Genomic DNA, 20,270 nt, shown 5'->3' with positions numbered 1-20,270 from the left:
AACAGTGACAGAATTTATCTTTTGGGGCTCCAAAATCATTGGGGAAAATGACTGCTGCCACACAATTAAAAGACACTTGCTCCTTGGAAGAAAAGCTATGACAAATCTAGATAGTATATTCAAAAGCAGAGACATCACTTTGCTGACAAAGGTCTGTATACTTAATGCTATGGTTTTTCCAGTAGTCATGTACGGATGTGAGAGTTGAACCATAAGGAAGGTTGAGTGCTAAAGAATTGATGCTTTCAGACTGTGGTGCTGGAGAAGACTCTTGAGAGTCCCTTGGACAGCAAAGAGAGCAAACCAGCAAGGAAATCAACCCTGAATATTCACTGGAAGGACTGATGCTGAAGCTGGAGCTCCAATACTTTGGCCATTTTAAGTGAAGAACCGACTCCTTGGAAAAGACCCTGATGCTGGCAAAGATTGAGGGCAGGAGGAGAAGGGGGTGACAGAGGATGAGATGGCTGGACAGCATCATCGACTCAATGGACATGAATTTGAGTAAACACCAGGAGATAGTGAAGGACAGGGAAGCCTGGTGTGCTGTGCAGTCCATGGGGTTGCAAAGAGTCAGACACAACTAAGCAACTGAACAACAAGGCGTTAACCACGTTTTTCCAATCTCCTTCAGAATTTATCTATTATATTCCGTTCTTCTTTGGGCAAAGTAGAGAAAATGTAGGCTTTCTTTAGGAATGTTATGCTTAAAACAATATTTAAATAATAGTTGAAGAAAACAAAAAAAAATTTCCGTTTTATTAGAGGGCACCAATAACAACAGGTGGTAGGAGAGAGGAGTTTTAAATGGTTGCAACTTTTCACACTACTCTGAAAAACATGATCTCTTAGGTACATTTCATACACACTACTCAGGAGAGCCTCTTTTCAGATAAATGGTTTTTTCAAGTGATATATTCACCACACAAATTTGCAAACAGTTGGGGGGAAGTGCACTTCAATAAGAAGCAAAGTAACATGGTGTGCATTGGGGACAAAGGAGCAGGGGACATAGAAAGGTGAGTAACATTTGAGTGAGGCTAAATATCAAAACTATGGGCTAAGAACCATAGAAACAACACTTCATTTAACTCTCAAAACACTCCTATGAATTCCATATTATCTCCAGCCTATGAATGAAGTAATTGAGACTTAGAAAAGCTAAATATACCTGTCTAAAGTCATATAATACACAGGAGGAGCGTGTGCGCATGCTCAGTCGTGTCTGACTCTGCGACCCCATGGACCACAGCCCGCCAGGCTCCTCTGTCCAAGGAATTTTCCAGGCAAGAATATTGGAGTGGGTTGCCATTTCCTCCTTCAGGGAATCTTCCTGACCCACAGATTGAACCTGCATCTCCTGCATTAGCAGGTGGATTCTTTATTTACCACTGAGCCACCTGGGAAGACCCTACAAATATATAGGAGAGCCATGATTAAAACCTATCACTACACCAAGGAAGTGGGTTTTCAACTCTCATGTCAATTTTTTTTTTTTTAATTGATGGTGGTCACTTGTAACATTCTATCAGTAAAGACTTATTCAATTACTGTCTGCCATAGGTGAGTGTGAGTGATAGTCACTCAGTTGTGTCCAACTCTGCAATCCATGGAATTCTCCAGGCAAGAATACTGGGGTGCGAAGAAGGCAATGGCACCCCACTCCAGTACTCTTGCCTGGAAAATCCCATGGATGGAGGAGACTGGTAGGCTGCAGTCCATGGGGTCGCTAAGAGTTGGACACGACTGAGCGACTTCACTTTGACTTTTCACTTTCATGCATTGGAGAAGGAAATGGCAACCCACTCCAGTACTCTTGCCTAGAGAATCCCAGAGATGGGGGAGCTGGTGGGCTGCCGTCTATGGGGTTGCACAGAGTCGGACACGACTGAAGCGACTTAGCAGGTAGCAGGTAGCCAGGAGAGAGCGGAGGACAGAGAAGCTTGGTGTGCTTCCATGGAGAAGCAAAGAGTTAGACAGGACTTAGCAACTGAAAAACATCAACAATGAAAGGAAAGTTTAAGTAAGCCATAACTAATTTCATTCCTTTTCTTGTATGTGTGTATTCTGGAAAATATAGCTATTTAAAATGTTTTTATGTTAACATGCAATCGATTTGCTATTCTTATTTTTAAATAGTTTAATTAATAAATACGTCTTTTTAATTTCTCAGCTTTTTAAAAAAAAAAAAGAATACTGGGGTGGGTTGTCATTTCCTTCTCCAGGGGATCTTCCCAACCCAGGAATCGAACATGGGTCTCCTGGATTGCAGGCGGATTCTTTACCATCTGAGACACCAGGGAAGCCTACTAGTAAGAAACATTTCTAAGTATAAAGACAGGTCAACTTAAAAAGTATCAGCAGATACATGCTTGACTTTATTTTATAATATATAGACGATACATTAGAATATGTAATGAATCCATACACCTTTTCCAAAGGAATACACGAGACAGAAGTAGCAATAAATTATAAATGACAATCATCAATCAGATGAAATAATTTAGATGAAGCTTCTCTCTCTCTCAAAGAGATGGGGCCTGGGAAAGTGGTCAGGATGGAACTACAATGTGCTTTTAACTTTGTATGAAGAATAAAATTCAGTTCCATGTTGCTGAACATAGTTCTGTTTTTGCCAAATAAATCTACTTCAGTTACTGTCTGAATGCTTTATTAAAACTCTGCCATAGGCACAACATATGAGAACAGTAGTGCACACATACAAATTATTTACCATATACACACTCTCATAAGCAGAGTAGTAAAACCAGAGAGATTTTAATTCAGTGGCCTGTGAGGGTAACCACTTTTTTGCGCTTTGAGGAAATTAAGAGCTGGGGGGTGGTCATGAAAGGGCAATGGCAGTGATCTGTAAGCCCTAGGAGAGACTCACAAATGTTTTTGGCTTCACAAAAATTTCTCCAGAATATCCCTCAAGGATATTCACAGCTCTGTATACTAAATTAGTCATAACAGAGAAGGGAGAATGTTATAAGTAGTAACCTAGCCAGATATTTATTCCACAAAGAGTAAGTTTAACAAGTTTCTCTTAATGAAAATTCTTATACTTTAAAAGGGGCAAACATAACCATACAATTAATTCTACCCCTCAATGGGGCTTCAGAGATTAATAGGCTCATGCCTTCTACTTGCAAATGTGAGCTGAATGAACTGCAATTTGACTTCCACCAAACCAGAAATTGTATTTCTAGGTCCTGCCAAAGATCACAGAGCAATGGTTCTGTACTGCACATCTCCAAACTACCCTGATGCACACCAGATAGCCAAGCTCCTTCCAAACTATCTAATGCTTCCTACAGCCAATCATTTCCAGCAACTAACTCGACACTTTCCTAGGATGGAAGCTCTCTACCTCGGTTTCCTAAAGGAACTTAAACATATACAAACCAAACTGCAAAACAAATTCCTCAAACGGGGGTAAAACCCCTAAGGAAAGACAAAATGGCTATAGTGTATGTTAGATGCGACAAAGAGTGAAGCTATCTTCTAATGTACCATTTTACTGGATCATCTTAGACTCTTCCACATAATCCTGGAGATAACAATCTCTGGTATTCATCACTTGATGGAACAGAAAAGGTTGTGGACGAGGGCTTAAGAAGAGTAGGCATCAATGTGAATATCTAAGTCCTATTAACTATTTCTTCTTCTTTTTTTTTTAATATTTATTTTTATTCATTTGTCTGCAGCGGGTCTTAGTTGTAGCATATGGGATCTGGTTACCTGACTAGAGATTAACCCAGGCCCCCTGCATTGAGAGTGCAGATTCTAAGCCACTGGACCACTAGGGTAGTCCCCTCTATTAACTATTTCTCATTAAAAGGAGGTTTAGAAAACAGGGAACCAAGAGAGACCACCTGATCTCTGCATAGGACACAGAGCACAGCATAGCTTATACTACAATATATCTACGATATATCTAGCAATATTATCAGTCATAGGTTAGAAATTAACATGACCCAACTATAGAAGACACTGCCAGATTACTAGAGTGTTGACCAAAATGTTCATTTGGGTTTTTCCAGGGACTGTCACAAATATCATTAAAGCTATTACAAAGCCCCAAGCCTGCAAAGAAAGAAGCTGAGATCCAAAGAAACCATAATTCACTTTTATCAACTTTCTGCTGAGTCAAGACTTACTCTCCAAATGAAAGATGCAAAAATCACATATATGACACAATCAGAATCTGTCTTGGGTTTCCCTGGTGGCTCGGTGGTAAAGAATCCACCTGCCAATACAGGAGACACAGGTTTGATCCCCGGTTCAGGAAGATCCACATGCCATAAGCCAGGTGCCGCAACTATTATTAAGCCTGTGCTCTAGAGCATGGGAACCGCAACTACTGAACCTGTGAGATGCAACTACTTAAACTCATGTGTCCTTGAGCCTGTGCCTCGCAACAAGGAAAGCCACTGCAATGAGAAACCTGTACTCACTGGGTCGTACTTAAATTGATCTACACTGAAACCAAGGCACATTAACCCTTTCACCTAAATCTTGATTTATTTTTCTGATACAGCATGCATTTGCTTATTTTTGCTTTTCTCCTTCCTCCATTAAATTATAAACACCATGGAATGAGGGATCTGTCTACTTTGTTCACTGCTATTATCCTCATTTTTGAGATAACTTCTTGGAATGTAAAAGACAACACTAAACAAAACCACTCAATGATTATGTGTTAAATGAATAACTGGACCCTTCATTTACATGATGTTTTGGTAGGGGAAGAGGGAGATGAGACTGAGCAAACTATACAGTTCTAACTTAAGCAGAACTGATTCATTTCTACTATTTCAGGATTATTCAGCCTTCTTACTAGTTGGAAGACTTATGATGATTATTCTCTGTGTAAACATCTTCCCATTTCTAGAGCAAGAAGCCTCAACCCCTGTACAATATCCCACCCACCCTCATTCTAGGTAGTCAGTGCAGTTTTTGCTTTGCATTTTTCATTTTCATTCACCTCCTTGGGTCACATTAGAGAAGGTTATGGATCAGATACACATACATGGGTAATCAACACCAGGGCACCAAGAGCTCCTAAAATGATTTTTGTGACTATGATTTTAGAATGGGAAAATATCAACACAGGGCATCTTCAATAAAGAAGACCCTTAAGACCCTTAAGGGCTTCCCTTATGGTTCAGCTGGTAAAGAATCCGCCTGCCATGCGGGAGACCTGGGTTCGATCCCTGGGTTGGGAAGATCTTCTGGAGAAGGGAAAGGCTACCCACTCCAGTTCTCTGACCTGGAGAATTCCATAGACTGTATAGTCCATAGGGTCACAAAGAGTCAGACACGACTGAGCGACTTCCACTTTCGCTTTATGACACTTACAGCAGGAAAGAACAGTTTCTCAGCTGGCTTCCTGCTGTTTCAATTTATTTTCTATTAAATCTGATAAGCCTTCTTGAATATAATACTTTCCACTATTACTTACTACCTGGCCCCCTCTACTCTGCCCACCTAACCAAGTTACTCTGCCCCAATCTTCCAAAAGACAGCCTCACTTTTACATATGCATATACTACTCTCCTAGTCCTTCCCCTGACACACTTCTAAGTATAAATTCCTGTTCTTTATCTGATAAAACATATTCCTGAGTTAATTAATCCTATCCAAGTACTTATTCTTCCAATGTCCTGATACTGTGGCTCACTGCCCATCAAAATTGATTCCCCCTCCTCCTTCCACAGTAATGGAAATACTGGCTACCCTAGATGTTCGGCTCACTATATTTCCTAGGTTCCCTTGGTGATTGTTAGGCTACATTCTTGCCAATGCAATACAGAGAAAGTGATATGTGCTACTTTCAGCCTAAAAACTATAAAAAGTAGGCAAACTCTTTCATGCTTTTTCCCATTCCTATTGGCTGCCACACAGTTTCAAGCCTGCAGACAAGGACAATACCCTAGAAATTGATCCTCCTGCTAGTGGTATGAACATTTCTTGGGAATTTGTTGGATACACAAACTCTCGAGCCCCATTCCATATCCATGAATCAGAAATTCTGATGATAGGGACTAGGAACTTTCTTTTATGCTTTAACAAGTCTTCCAGGTAACTCTGATGCACACTACAGTATGAGAATCATTGTTCTAGAGATCAGCATAAATCAGTATAAATAATCAGTAAATCAGTAAATCAGTATAAAAGAACCTGAGTTCCTGAATTACCACATGAAATAACAGAGCATCAGGAGGCAATCACTTTGGGCAATTACAAAGTGTTTTACAAAGTGTAATTACAAAATTACAATTTGTTTCAAATTGTAAAAAATACTTTCTATTTTCTTTGAGCTCCTGCATTTTTATCTTTGTTGCAACTGTTAGCCATATTCTCCCAGTTTTTAAAACTTTTTGGTCTCAGGATCCCTTTAAGAGGACACTCCTAGGGACTTCCCCAGTAGTCCAGTGGCTATGACTTCATGCTCCCAATGCCTGTGTTTGATCCCTGGTCAGGAACTAGATCCTACATGCCATAACTAAAAGAGTCTTCATGTTGCAACTAGAGGTCCCATATGTCACAATGAAGATCCAAGATCCTGCATGCGGCAACTAAGGCCTGGTGCAGCCAAATAAATTAATATATATACATATGAAAGAGGACACTCGTAAAAATTAAAACTCCAAAGAGAGTTTGCTTGTAGGCTATAATATCAATAGTTACCATATTAGAAATTGAAACAGAATTTTTACAGTATCAATTCATTAAAAAATAAGCCCACATGCCACATTAATATAAATAATATATCCTTTATTACAAAATAACTATTTCTCCCAAAAAAGAACAATTTAGTGATACTAGTGGCATTGGCAACCCACTCCAGTGTTCTTGCCTGGAGAATCCCAGGGACGGGGGAGCCTGGTGGGCTGTCGTCTATGGGGTCGCACAGAGTCGGACACGACTGAAGCGACTTAGCAGCAGCAGCAGCAGCAGTGGCATTATTTTACAATGTTGCAAATCTTGTTAATGTCTGGCTTAAAAGACAGCTGGATTCCCATAGCTGTTGTTGCATTCAATCTGCTGTGATATGTTGTTTTACCTGAAGTATACGGAGAAAAAAATCTGGTCTTAAACAGATACATAGTTAGAAAAAGAAGGGTATTTTTTTTTTAAAGCCTTTAATGAATTCATTATTTAAAAAACTTTTTTAGCTCTGAAATGATTTTAAACTTAGAGAAAAGTTGCAACAATAGTTTTGAGAAGTCCTATACACTCTTCCAATGAGTCAACTCTGGCGTGCTGCAATTCATGGGGTCACAAAGAGTCAGACACGACTGAGCGATTGATCTGATCTGATCTGATACACTCTTCATTCTGTTCTCCCTAATGTTCATCTCTTTAAAAAAATTATTAAAATTGAAATATTTTTAAATTAGTTAAATTTTAATTAAAGTATAACTGCAGTGCCAACATCTTTTATAACCATAGTATAACATTCTGAAACCAGGAAATGAACAGTGTCGATACAATACTATTAACTACTCTACAGGCCTTATGCAAATTTCATCAGTTTTCCTACTCATAGCCTTTTCAGATCCAAGATACAATCCACAATCCCACACAGTATTTAGTTGTCATCTCTCTTTGGTCTCCTCCAACCTGTGACAGTTCACTAGTACTTTTTTCTTAAATAATGCTTATTTGTCTCCATCAGTGTCTTGGTTGCAGCACATGGGATCTTTGTTGCATCATGTGGGATCTTTCACTGTGGTCTATGGATTCTCTATTGTGGCACACAGGCTCTCTAGCTGAGGAATGAGGGCTTAGTTGCTCCAAGCTACGTGGGATCTTAGTTTCCTGGCCAGGGATCAAACCCACGTCCCCTGCATTACAAGGTGGATCTTAACCACTGGACCAGGGAAGTCCTTTATTAGTCTTTCTTTACTTTCAAATTTTTGAAGAGTACTAGCCAGTTCTTTTGTAAAATGTTTTTCACTTTGGATTTGTGTAATGTTTTCACGTGATTACACTGAGACTATGCATTTTTGGCAATGTCACAAAAGTGATGGTGTGCCCTTTTCAGTGTATCAGGAAATATGTGGTGTTGATATATTGAACTATGGGTGTTGTTAACTTTAATCACTTGACTGAGGTGTCTGCCAGGCCTCTCCACTGAAAAGTTATTATGGGAGATACCAGGGGTTACATTAAATTCCATTTTGCATCAAATTTCCACCTACTAATTTTAGTATCTATAGATAATACCTGCCTGCAACAATTATTACTGTAGTACTTGCCAGATGTTTCCAAAATACTTATATGTTAATCTGAATTTTTACTGTGATAAATAGCTGTCCTCATTTCCCCATTTATTCAAATATTTATTTACCACAATATGGACTTGTGCACATTTATCTTATTCCATGGTTTATAATCCATTATTATCTTTATTTATTTTATTCTTTAAATTGTCCCCAGATTTGGTCACTGGCAGTTCCTTCATGTTGGCTCCCCAGTTTTTTTTTTTTTTTTTTAAAGCATTTCATTACTTTCTGGTATCACATGCTGTTTCAGACTCATGTGAATTTTTTCTTTTCCTTAATCATTTCTCTAAGGAGTTCTGGTTCCTTTTATTTCAGACGGGCATCTAGAAACCAAGAACTGATGTCAAATGTGCTCACTGCTATGGTGAACAAGGAAACAGACACACGCACACATAAACACACCTCTGCATCTTTTTCTATATTTATCTGTATATATGTGCATATGTATGTATACAGATTAAAACTCATATGAGTTCATACTGATGTGTGTGTGTTAGTCACTCAGTTGTGTCCAACTCTTTGGGACCCCATGGACTGTAGCCAACCAGGCTCCTCTGTCCAGGGAATTCTCCAGGCAAGAAAACTGGAGTGGGTTGCCATTCCCTTCTCCAGGGGATCTTCCTGACCCAGGGTTCGAACCCAAGTCTCCTGCGTGGCAGATTCTTTACTGTCTGAGCCACCTCATATTGATGCTGCTACTGCTGCTAAGTCACTTCAGTTGTGTCCGACTCTGTGCGACCCCATAGACAGCAGCCCACCAGGCTTCCCTGTCCCTGGGATTCTCCAGGCAAGAACACTGGAGTAGCTTGCCATTTCCTTCTCCAATGCATGAAAGTGAAAAGTGAAAGTGAAGTCCGCTGAGTTGTGTCTGACTCTTCGCGACCCCATGGAATGCAGCCCACCAGGCTCCTCCATCCATGGGATTTTCCAGGCAAGAGTACTGGAGTGGGGTGCCATCGCCTTTTCCGCCTCATATTGATGAGTGGTACTCTAATACTCTTTTTTAATTGGTCAGAATTGTGGATATCTTCATTTTTGATATAGTCAAAGCTCAATACACATGGCTAAAGGACTTGAATAGAAATTTATCTAAAAGATACACTAATGGTCAAAAAGTACATGAAAAGATGCTCAACATCATTAGTCATTAGAGAAATGAAAACCAAGACCACAGTAAGATACCAATTCATACCTACTAGAATGACTACTGGAGAAGGATACGGCCACCCACTCCAGCATTCTTGCCTGGAGAATTCCATGGACAGAGGAGCCTGGCCAGCTACAGTTCATGGGGTTGCAAAGAGTCGGACACTACTGAGCGACTAACATTACATTACATTTGGATGACTATAATCAGAAAGTTGAAAGTAAGTGTTAGTGAGAATGTGGAGAAAGTGTAATCCTAGTATACTGCTGGCAGGAATATAAAGTGGGATATCTGTTTTGGAAAATGGTTTAGCAGTTCCTCAGAAAGTTAGGATTATCAAAAACAGAATTACATTTGTCCCAGGAATTCCATTCATAGGTAAAGAACTGAAAACAGGTATTCAAACAAAAACTAGCACAAAATGTTCACAACAGCATTATTCACAATAGCTAAAAAGGTGCAAATAATCCCAATTGTGAACTGACAAATGGATAACCAAAACGTGGTATATTTCCAGTGGATATTATTCAGGCATTAAAAGGAATAAAGTACTGATACATGCTACAACATGGATGAATCTCAAAAACATTATACTAATACTAATGGGAAGCAAATGCTTAATGGGCACAAGTTTCCTTTTGGAATGATGAAAATGTTCTGGAATTTGACTTAGGTAGTGGTTGCAAAACTGTGAATGCACTAAACACCACCAAATTATACAATTTAAAATTGTTAATTCAGTTAAGTGAATTTTACTTCAATTAAAAAAAAAAAATCAACCAGTTTCTAAAGGTTAGCTGCAAAGTGAAATCTGAAATTTTATCAATAAACTTTTCATACTGTTATTTTAAAATCCACTTTAAAATCTTATACTCTGAATGGATCTTTTACCCAAGCAGGGTATTTTTACATCATGTATTGATCATCTGAAAAATTCTGATCCACTAGAGGTCTATGGGGTCGCACAGAGTCGGACACAACTGAAGTGACTTAGCAGCAGCAGCAGCAGAGGTCATTCTGGTCATCGAGAGGAAAATTTCAAATGCCAATACAGTTCATTATTTTATATATATATATATATATATATATATATTTTTTTTTTTAATCACATTTGTCCATACCACAACCACTCTCATCAGAAAAGTATTTAAGTCCTAGACACTGTCAAACTCATGGTTTAATTTTTACTTGAATTTTATCATGAGGCACAAATACAGTCAGGTGCTTTCCTTGAAAAATTTCAAGAGTATGTCTGCCAAAAACCTAAATCTAAAGAGCATAGTTCACAGATTATTCTTTTCTTTTTTTAAAACTTTTTTAGGCCAGGCCATGTGGCATGGGGAATCTTAATTCCCCAAGCAGAGATTGAACCCGTGCCTCCTGAATTGGGAGACGCTTTCACCACTGGACTACCAGGGAAGTCCTGGATCAATTAACAAGTAAAAACAATGTTCTATGAAGAAAGCAGCTAGGTAGCTTGCAACCTGATTGCACTATTCCTTGAGGTAACCACTGTACCTCAATATGTAGCAAAAGTGCTTTATAAGGATTTCTCACTTTATCACACAAAATATTTGAAACCCATGTTCTGAAAAATCATGATTAAATAAAATTTATTTTTATTGCTTCAAAAACATTGCTATCAAGAACATTCTTAAGTGAAACAAGATTTTTTTTTAAAAAATCGCAAATTTAAACTGCATGGCAATGAAGAATGACTACTAGAGTACAGTTTAGTGCCAATGTGTTAATTCATCATACTAAGGCATCACAGCAGTTTCACTCACCACTGCTTCTGGATCATCAGTGCAAATGTCAACAAAGGGAAAAAGGCAAAATAATGCCTCTGTATTACTGTGAAACAGTTTTCATCATGAGACTCCCTGTAAGGGTCTCAGGGATCCCCAGGAGTCTGTAGACCACACTTTGAAAACTCTTGGCCTACTCTAACTAACCCATTACTTTAATAGGTAACCTATTAATTCATACTATTTTTCAGGTTTAATGCAAACTCCTTGGCAGCAAACCTCTCTTCTTTCTTTGTACTTCCCTTATTACCCACTACTATGAAATGCCCTGACAGACCATGAAAGTACTGTTATTGCTTAACCAACTCCAAATGGTACTTTCCTTCACCTAACTCATATCAGCTACGTCAATGGACCTCTTCCCACTATTCCTCACACTACAAAATCTCATTCCTAAAAACCTAAGATGATTAATTCTTCTAGCCTATTTTAATTACTTCCCTTTTGATTTCCAGAACTTGCTTTCTAGCTCACTTTTCCAGGAAAAAACAAAAACAACAGACTCTTGATCTAGAAGTCTGAAAACTTTTTCTGTAAAGGGCCAGATAATAAATATTTTAGACTCTGTGGGCTAACTTCTCAACTCTGCTGCTGTAAGCAAAAGTGTGTAACTGTGTTCTAATAAAACCTGATTTATAAAAACAGGCAGTAGCTGTAGTTTCTGACTGACTTCTGATCGAGGCTCTTCCAACATATAGGTTAATCAACCCAGTGTAACACAAAAGATGCCAAAAGTTTAAAAAGAGGTAGTTACTGACTGGCTAAAGAAACTAATAGGAACATTGAAAACAGTATACCCAAAACCAATAGAAAGGAATATTAGTAACAGCTGCTAACATTCACTGAGCTCTTATTATTTGCTAAGCACTTTCATGCACTGGAGAAGGAAATGGCAACCCACTCAAGTGTTCTTGATGGAGAATCCCAGGGACGCAGGAGCCTGGTAGGCTACACAACTGAGCGACTTCACTTTCACTTTTCACTTTCATGCACTGGAGAAGGAAATGGCAACCCACTCCAGTGTTCTTGCCTGGAGAATCCCAGGGACGGGGGAGCCTGGCGGGCTGCTGTCTATGGGGTCGCACAGAGTCGGACACGACTGAAGCGATTTAGCACCAGTGCTAAGTGCTTTACAATGCATTATCTCATTTAAATCCTTTAAAGGAGGGCTTTAATAATTTAAGTAATTCTCCTTTTACACAAGAGAAAACAAAGACAGCTAAGTAACTTTTCAAGGTCTTAGTCTGTAAATAGCTAAGCCTTAGTCTGTAAATATATAAGACCTGTGTTTGAGGTCTCTCTTACTGCAAGCCCATGCTTCTAATCAACAAACTATTCTATCTTTCCAAACTGTTAAGACAGTAATTCTAAATAAAAGCAGACACACTGTCATTGTTTACCTGTTGAGTTTAGTACACAAACCTTGACTCACATCCTTGAATGAAGAGCCTACATGACCTAGTCTTAGATGATACACTGTTAGGTCTAACAATATACACCAAGGACCATAAAGACTCCTACGTTTGAATGTGACAGATTACGATGTCCTGCCTAAAAACAAAACTGATGAATAGGAGGTAAGCAGCCCTCTCCCACTGTCATCTTATAATAAATCAGCCCAAATATATTATTTTATACTAATATATTTTATAAAAATATATTATAAAGAATTATAGTAAATCAGTTTAAAAGTTCTGATATATACCAAAGAGAGGCTGACAGACATTAAAAAAGTTAAAATGAAGGAGACAAGAGGTGGTCAAAAGGCATATTTTACACACTCTTCAAAACTACTCTTCAGTCACTCCTAAATAGTAACTAGCGCCTTTGGGAATTAAGAAAAAAATCTTTCCTTTAATAGAATCTGTTAACTTATGCCTCATTGATTATAGGAGTATGTCAAGGCTGTATATTGTCACCCTGTTTATTTAACTTCTATGCAGAGTACATCATGAGAAATGCTGGACTGAAAGAAGCACAAGCTGGAATCAAGATTGCCGGGAGAAATATCAATAACCTCAGATATGCAGATGACACCACCCTTATGGCAGAAAGTGAAGAGGAACTCAAAAGCCTCTTGATGAAAGTGAAAGTGGAGAGTGAAAAAGCTGGCTTAAAGCTCAACATTCAGAAAACGAAGATCATGGCATCTGGTCCCATCACTTCATGGGAAATAGATGGGGAAACAGTGTCAGACTTTATTTTTTGGGGCTCCAAAATCACTGCAGATGGTGAGTGCAGCCATGAAATTAAAAGACGCTTACTCCTTGGAAGGAAAGTTATGACCAACCTAGATGGCATATTCAAAAGCAGAGACATTACTTTGCCAACAAAGGTCCGTCTAGTCAAGGCTATGGTTTTTCCTGTGGTCATGTATGGATGTGAGAGTTGGACTGTGAAGAAGGCTGAGCGCCGAAGAATTGATGCTTTTGAACTGTGGTGTTGGAGAAGACTCTTGAGAGTCCCTTGGACTGCAAGGAGATCCAACCAGTCCATTCTGAAGGAGATCAACCCTGGGATTTCTTTGGAAGAATGATTGCTAAAGCTGAAACTCCAGTACTTTGGCCACCTCACGCGAAGAGCTGACTCATTGGAAAAGACTCTGATGCTGGGAGAGATTGGGGGCAGGAGGAGAAGGGGACGGCAGAGGATGAGATGGCTGGATGGCATCACTGACTCGATGGATGTGAGTCTGGGTGAACTCTGGGAGTTGGTGATGGACAGGGAGGCCTGGCCTGCTGCGATTCATGGGGTCACAAAGAGTCGGACACGACTGAGCAACTGAACTGAACACTGATTATATAACTATCTAACCATAACATTATCCCTACTAATCTGCTTCCCAGTACAAAAGAGAAAAGTTACAAGTTAAAGACTGCAAAAAGATATTCTATGAAACCTATCAGTCTAATAAGCAAGCATCACATAGAATTAAAACAATATTATATTTACACACCTGTAAAATGGCTGGTTCCCATGGAGGGGATTACAAAGTAATAGTGTAAGAGGATAATATTAACTCAAAAACGCAATTATTACCTCTAAGAACTAGGGAATCCCACAACTCTGAATGAATCTTTCTCAAGCCTCTATGTTTGAGCTAGGCTGGTCTCTGTTGCTATTTTGTCTTCTAGTATTCAACTAACAGCGGGGGTGGGGGGGAATCTCTCTTAATTCAAAAGAGACATTTGGAAGAGTAGACCTCAGCTACTTGTGGTGGGGAAATAACTGAGGGCAGACTAGGGAATAAGCAGGCTAGCCACTCTGCTAAGTCCCAACCAGCAACCCTCAAAGTACAAATTCATATGCACCTCCTAACACTTGCACCAAAACTTACGTATCAAAGAGAAAAATATACACAGTATACTAAAATATTATTGCTTGTGAAAACTTGGCAAGAACACAAATTCATGAGCTATAATACAAAGAATCAAAAGACTCCAAACTGTCTGGTGGTCAGAGGTTAAGAATCCACCTGCCAACGCAGGGGACATGGATTCGCTCCCTGGTCCAGGAAGATTCCGCATGCCATAGTGCAACTAAACCCGCAGGCTGTGACTACTGAAGCCCGCACACTCTAGAGCCTGAGCTCCAGAAGAGAAGTCAGTGAGATGAGAAGCCCACAAACTGCAACTAGAAAGCAGCCCCCGCTTGCTGCAACTAGAGAAAGCCCATGCGCAGCAACAATGACGCAGCACAGCCAAAAATAAATAAAATTTTAAAAAGAATCAAAAAGACTGAATTAAGCAGTTTCCTCTAGACTGCAACAAGACAAACCTTATTATAGGATGTCGTGTCCAACTCTTTGCGACCCTAAGGACTATAGCCCCCTAGGCTCATCTGTGCATGGGAGTCCCCAGCTAAGAATACTGGATACTGGACGAGGGTCAACATGCCCTCCTCCAGAAGACCTTCCCCACTCAGGGACTGAATCCACATCTCCTGCATGGCAGGAGGATTCTTTATCCACTGACCCACCTGAGGAGCCCCTATTACAGGATAAACTAGTTCAAAAGTTCTCTCACTCCAAACTCTCCTTATCTACTTACTGCACATCAGCACTATCATTCCAAATAGTCAGGCAGGAGCAAAAATAAACTTACATAAAATGACTGGCTGGACCAGGTCTTGACTGCAGCATGCGGGATCTAGTTCCCTGACCAGTGACAGAACCAAGGCCCCCTGCGTTGCTAGTGTGAAGCCTTAGCCACTGGACCACCAGGGAAGTCCCAGTATGACATTCTTTTATTCACTAATATACTTTACTTCACATTTCCATTTAACACAAGAGCTGTTCATATATATGTAACACATCTAAGAAGCACATAAAGAGAAATTAAGAAAAAAGGAACAGTGGTAAGTTGAAATATAATTTCTAAATGAGCTCTTAATGACCAATGAAAGATACAATCATGCCAAGTGAATTCCAAAACTGTAACACTTGCAATATCTGGAAGCTTAGATCTTTCCTTTTTTCTCCCTTTCAAGAACTATTTGACCTTCTCTTTGAACAACCCTAACTGCAGCAGATGGCAGGGGGAGACTACTGCATTTTTATAATGTACTAAATAAAACAACAACAAGAAATAAAGAAAATATGGGGGGCGGATTCAAAGGAAAAGCTAATATATAATTTGCTCTGTGACCCGGCCTTTTGCTTCTCCTTAAGAGCACCTCCCCTCCACCCCATACTCTGGGCAATCCTGAATGATTTGAAACAGTTTCGAAAAAAGTATCTAACAAATTACAGCTGTTAATTCAGGAGGCACTTCTCCTCCAGTCACCCCTCTTCCTCACACACACATACCTCTGCACTGGGACAAGAAGAGTCAGAACAAACTGCTTCAAGTCCCAAGAGCTACACCTCACTAGGAACATGGTCACTACCACCTGGACAGAGAAGCTCTCATTGTGCCACAACAAAAGTATCTTTTTAAAAAAATAAGGATGGCTAGGGAAAAAGTGTGTATTTATATCAAAAGGGTATTTTTCTTGCTCTAAGCCTTCCCCTTTTCCTGGTCCATTAGCCCAAATAAGCAGAGATGACGCAGACTTCCTTATATAATAGTCCGTGATTTCCTAGACTGCAGGCCTTTCCCTTTGTGTTCTGTATACACTTACACACGCGAGCGCGCGCACATTCTCATTGCTTCGCAGCCCCTGGCATGATGCCAGCACTCAGTCAGCTGGTCGACTCCATTCACAGAGCAGGGTTGGAGCTGACATGGAAAGGGGGGGGGGGGGTAGTGAGGGTAAGGGGGAGCTAGAACCATCACTGCTATAGACAAAAGAAATTTTAAAAAAGAAAAAGAAGACCTTAACATAACATTCCTCTCACAGCTTCAGCTCAAAGAAAACTAGAATCCAGAAACCATTACAAAAAGCAAAAAGATGAAGCAGAGGGGTTGAGAATCCAAATCAAAAGGGGCTTTGTATGAGAACAATTATTCCGCAACAAATTTTTTAAAAGCAATGGTATTTATTACTTCAATTCCATCAGAAACCTCAGCATATCTAACCTTCTACATATAGTGAGGAAAAGGTTGTGAAGAATTCAGTTTCTGCTTTTAGAAAAAGAAAGAAGGGGGCTGGGGCAAGACAGTTAAATGTACTTACAGGTATACATTTTTCTGCTCCCTCCTCTAGCTGCCAGGAAAGCTGGAGACAAGAAAGGGGGGGAAACAGAAAAAGGAGGGAAAAAAGGAATAAGAGATGGGTTTAGGTTTTTGTTTTGTTTTGGGGGGAGGGGGGAGAGGTTCCCTTTCTCTCTTCTATCGTAAGAGAAGCTCTTTCTATAGCACAGGGGCGGCCCCATACGTGCCAGCCCCCTTGAGAGACCTGCACAAACCCGGTTTCCAAGCGGGCACTGCCCTGCCAATCACATGGCGTACTGTTATATTAAACAAAAGAAACAGGGGGATGCTTACTTTTACCCATGATGCCTAGCGGGGGCAGGAGCGGGGGGGAGAAAAACCAGTTGTAGCCGGTTTGTAACCTCAGGACATGGATTATCTCTTAATTTTTAAAAGTCATTTGTGGTACAAAAGTCAGTCAGTCTCCCCACCCTAACTATCACCCCCATTATTCTGGCCTAGTGCCAAACTCTGCCTTCATTCATGAGAGCTAGTTTCCTCTCAAATCATGATGCTTTAACTGTTTAGTTTCCAAAGCCAACATCCAAGACAGGAAATCAAAGCATCAACACCAAAACATATTCCAAATTACAAAAACAAAGAAATATTGCCAATGAAGCTCCTTTTCTTTATCCCTTATTGCTAGTGCTAGGAAAAAGACACTGATAAGACTGTAGATGTACTCACTGAAGATTTTTTTCCTGAAGTTGTCTCACAGGTATTTACCCCTATCAACTACCACCACTCAGAACAGTTGAATTCACATTTAACAAAAATCATATAGCAAGGTTTCACACTGAAGGAGTCATAACAGTATACACAAACTCTATAAAAAATGGCTAAGTCCTTGTATTGTATATTTTACAACAGTTTCTCCTAATGAACATTTCTTTTCCTGTTTTCGAACAAATCTCCCCAATCACTTTATAAGGAGTTTTTATTTCCCAAAAGTACTGATTAGGGGTCAGAAAGTGGCAGGGAAGAAACCCAAGCAAACCAAGGAAGAGCTAAAGCAGTGATAATTGTTTTGGAGATCTATTGGCTGAAGGACATTTACTTTCAGATCTTTGTTTCAGGAAATAAATTCTTTATAAACAGTTAACAACGAATAATGGGAGCAGGGGAGAGATTTTCTTACTTTTCAACTGATATCAATTTATCACCCAAGTACCTGCCTCATTTGGGTCTCTGAAACTCAAATCATAACTGTGGTTAGTCCACCAAAATCTCTCACAAAACCTTAGCTTTGTCCAAATATTAAAGCTTCTAGAGTCTAGAGAATATAGAGAAAAATAATCAACACTCTACCCAAAGATATTAATTTGTAAATAAAAGTCCTGAACAACCTAATATTACCTTCAATTTTCAGAAAAGGAATACTGACTGAACTAAACCTGAAGTAGGTAATATTGACCACTGGTATAAGGCATTCAATAATCCACAAACTATAAAGGAAAACCCTACATCTAAATCAAGCTAAGCTTCGAGTGGCTGACGCTGTACCATCTCAGTCACAGTAAGTTGTACTTAATAGGAGTCCATCAGAGGTCTCCAGGTCTAGAACACTATCATTTTAGGAGATAAAGGAAAATATGATGTCTGTGATAAATAGGGCAACGAATATAATCAATTTTCCTCTTACTCAACACATTTCCACCAGAGACCAACTATGAATTGCAAACTGAAGTTCACTAGCTCCATGTTTAATCAGGGTAGGAAAGACTGTCTATCTTTTAACAATCACTCAGAGAGCGTGCCCATTTAAGCCCACACATTTGATTGCATTTAAACACTGGTCAATTTTTATCAGTCTTTAAGATAATATAAAAGGCTTACGATACAGTTAAGCTGTCAGGAGTGATTACCACTGCTGCTGTGCTGTGTCGAGTCCTGTTTGGCTAGCTGTTTGTGACTCCATTAGCAAAGAATTAACTTTCTAACATTATACAGGCTAAGACAGTATACTATGCTTACTACAATGCCTGTCTTTATATTAAACTGATTAGTAGTCCAGAGATACCAGAGATGCTCAGACCAACAGGTATTTTTCTTCAAGATCCTCAAAAGTTAAGAATTACATGGTTAAAAAAAAAAAAAAAAACTACATGGTAGCAACTTCCCTGGTGGTCCAGTGGCTAACACTCAGTTCAGTCGCTCAGTCATGTCCGACTCTTTGTGACCCCATGGACTGCAGCACGCCAGGCTTCCCTGTCCTTCACCAACTCCTGGAGCTTACTCAAACTCATGTCCATCAAGTCGGTGATGCCATCCAACCATCTCATCCTCTGTCTTCCCCTTCTCCTCCCGCCTTCAATCTTTCTCCATGAACCCCATGAACAGTATGAAAAGGCTAACACTCTGTGTTCCCAATTCGGGGTTGGGGGGAGGCGGGGGTGGGGGGGAGTGGAGGGGGTGGTGTGAGTTCGATCCCTGGTCAGGGAACTTGGTCTCACATGCCACAATTAAAAGCTTGCATGCCACAACTAAAGATCCTTCATGCTGCAACGAAGACTGAAGACTCCGCATCCCACAACTAAGATTTAAAACTGGACGTACCCAAATTAAAAAAAAAAAAAAAAAAAAAAAACTATACGGTAGCTAGTGACCCTGCTCTTTTCAACTAAATCATCATCATCCAAAACCAAAAGTATTTCATTGTATGAGCTGAAAATTGTAAACTTAGCAATACTCCTTGGCAAATGTTATTCAAGTTGTGATGCTCTGAAGAATACAAAATTCTTTAAAAAAAAGAAAAGATTTAACATTCACTGAGCATTTAATACACTGAATATTTAGATAATCCACACAATAAACCAGTAGAGTGAGATCCTTTTCCCGTTTTATAGATATGGAAACTAATTTGGTAAAATTAATAAATTTGAATGAAGTCACTCATCCAGCTAACTCATTCAGTAGATGCTGGCTCCAATGCCCACACTTGATCCACTACAGCATGATGACTTGGCTATTTCTTGGCCAAAACTCAAGAGCCCAGTTCACTGCGCTTGCTGTGCCATCCATTCCCTGCACTAAAGGAAGTATCAATCAAATACAACTGAAGTAACAAATACAAACTCTTTTACAAGCACTTATAATTTCTACTCCTAGAAGATTTCATGCAAGACTTCTCGAGAAAGGCTAATAAGCATATACAATCTAGATATGTGAAAGAGATCTGATAGATAAATGTCTGGGAGGGTCAAATCATAAAGGGTAATCATTATGAGGAAAGAGGTGATTATCTTTCTGGACTCAGGAAACAGGATTCAAATAAATAATAACTTAAAGTCTTCTTGAAGGTACTCCTAAAAGACAAAAATGAACTTCATAGAACCAATATCAGAATTGGTTCGCAGCAATATCAGAAACGAATTCACAAAAACCA

General features: G+C 39.5%; 1 protein-coding gene across 4 annotated transcripts in view; it reads right to left on the bottom strand.

Annotated features, from left to right (window-relative positions):
• The window catches only part of GATAD2B (GATA zinc finger domain containing 2B), an 83,924-nt gene that overhangs the window by 38,178 nt on the left and 25,476 nt on the right, over positions 1-20,270 (bottom strand). Inside the window, exon 2 of one of the 4 annotated variants that reach the window (XM_027532848.1) lies at positions 16,869-16,910. The exons of the other annotated variants lie outside the window; for them this stretch is intronic. The gene's annotated coding sequence lies outside the window, so the exon portion shown is untranslated. The remainder of the gene's footprint in view (positions 1-16,868; positions 16,911-20,270) is intronic. 4 annotated transcript variants of the gene reach the window in all.

The sequence above is a fragment of the Bos indicus x Bos taurus genome, chromosome 3 (assembly GCF_003369695.1).
Source record: "Bos indicus x Bos taurus breed Angus x Brahman F1 hybrid chromosome 3, Bos_hybrid_MaternalHap_v2.0, whole genome shotgun sequence".
Taxonomy (NCBI): domain Eukaryota; kingdom Metazoa; phylum Chordata; class Mammalia; order Artiodactyla; family Bovidae; genus Bos; species Bos indicus x Bos taurus.
This window is presented reverse-complemented; position numbering and strand designations above follow the sequence as displayed.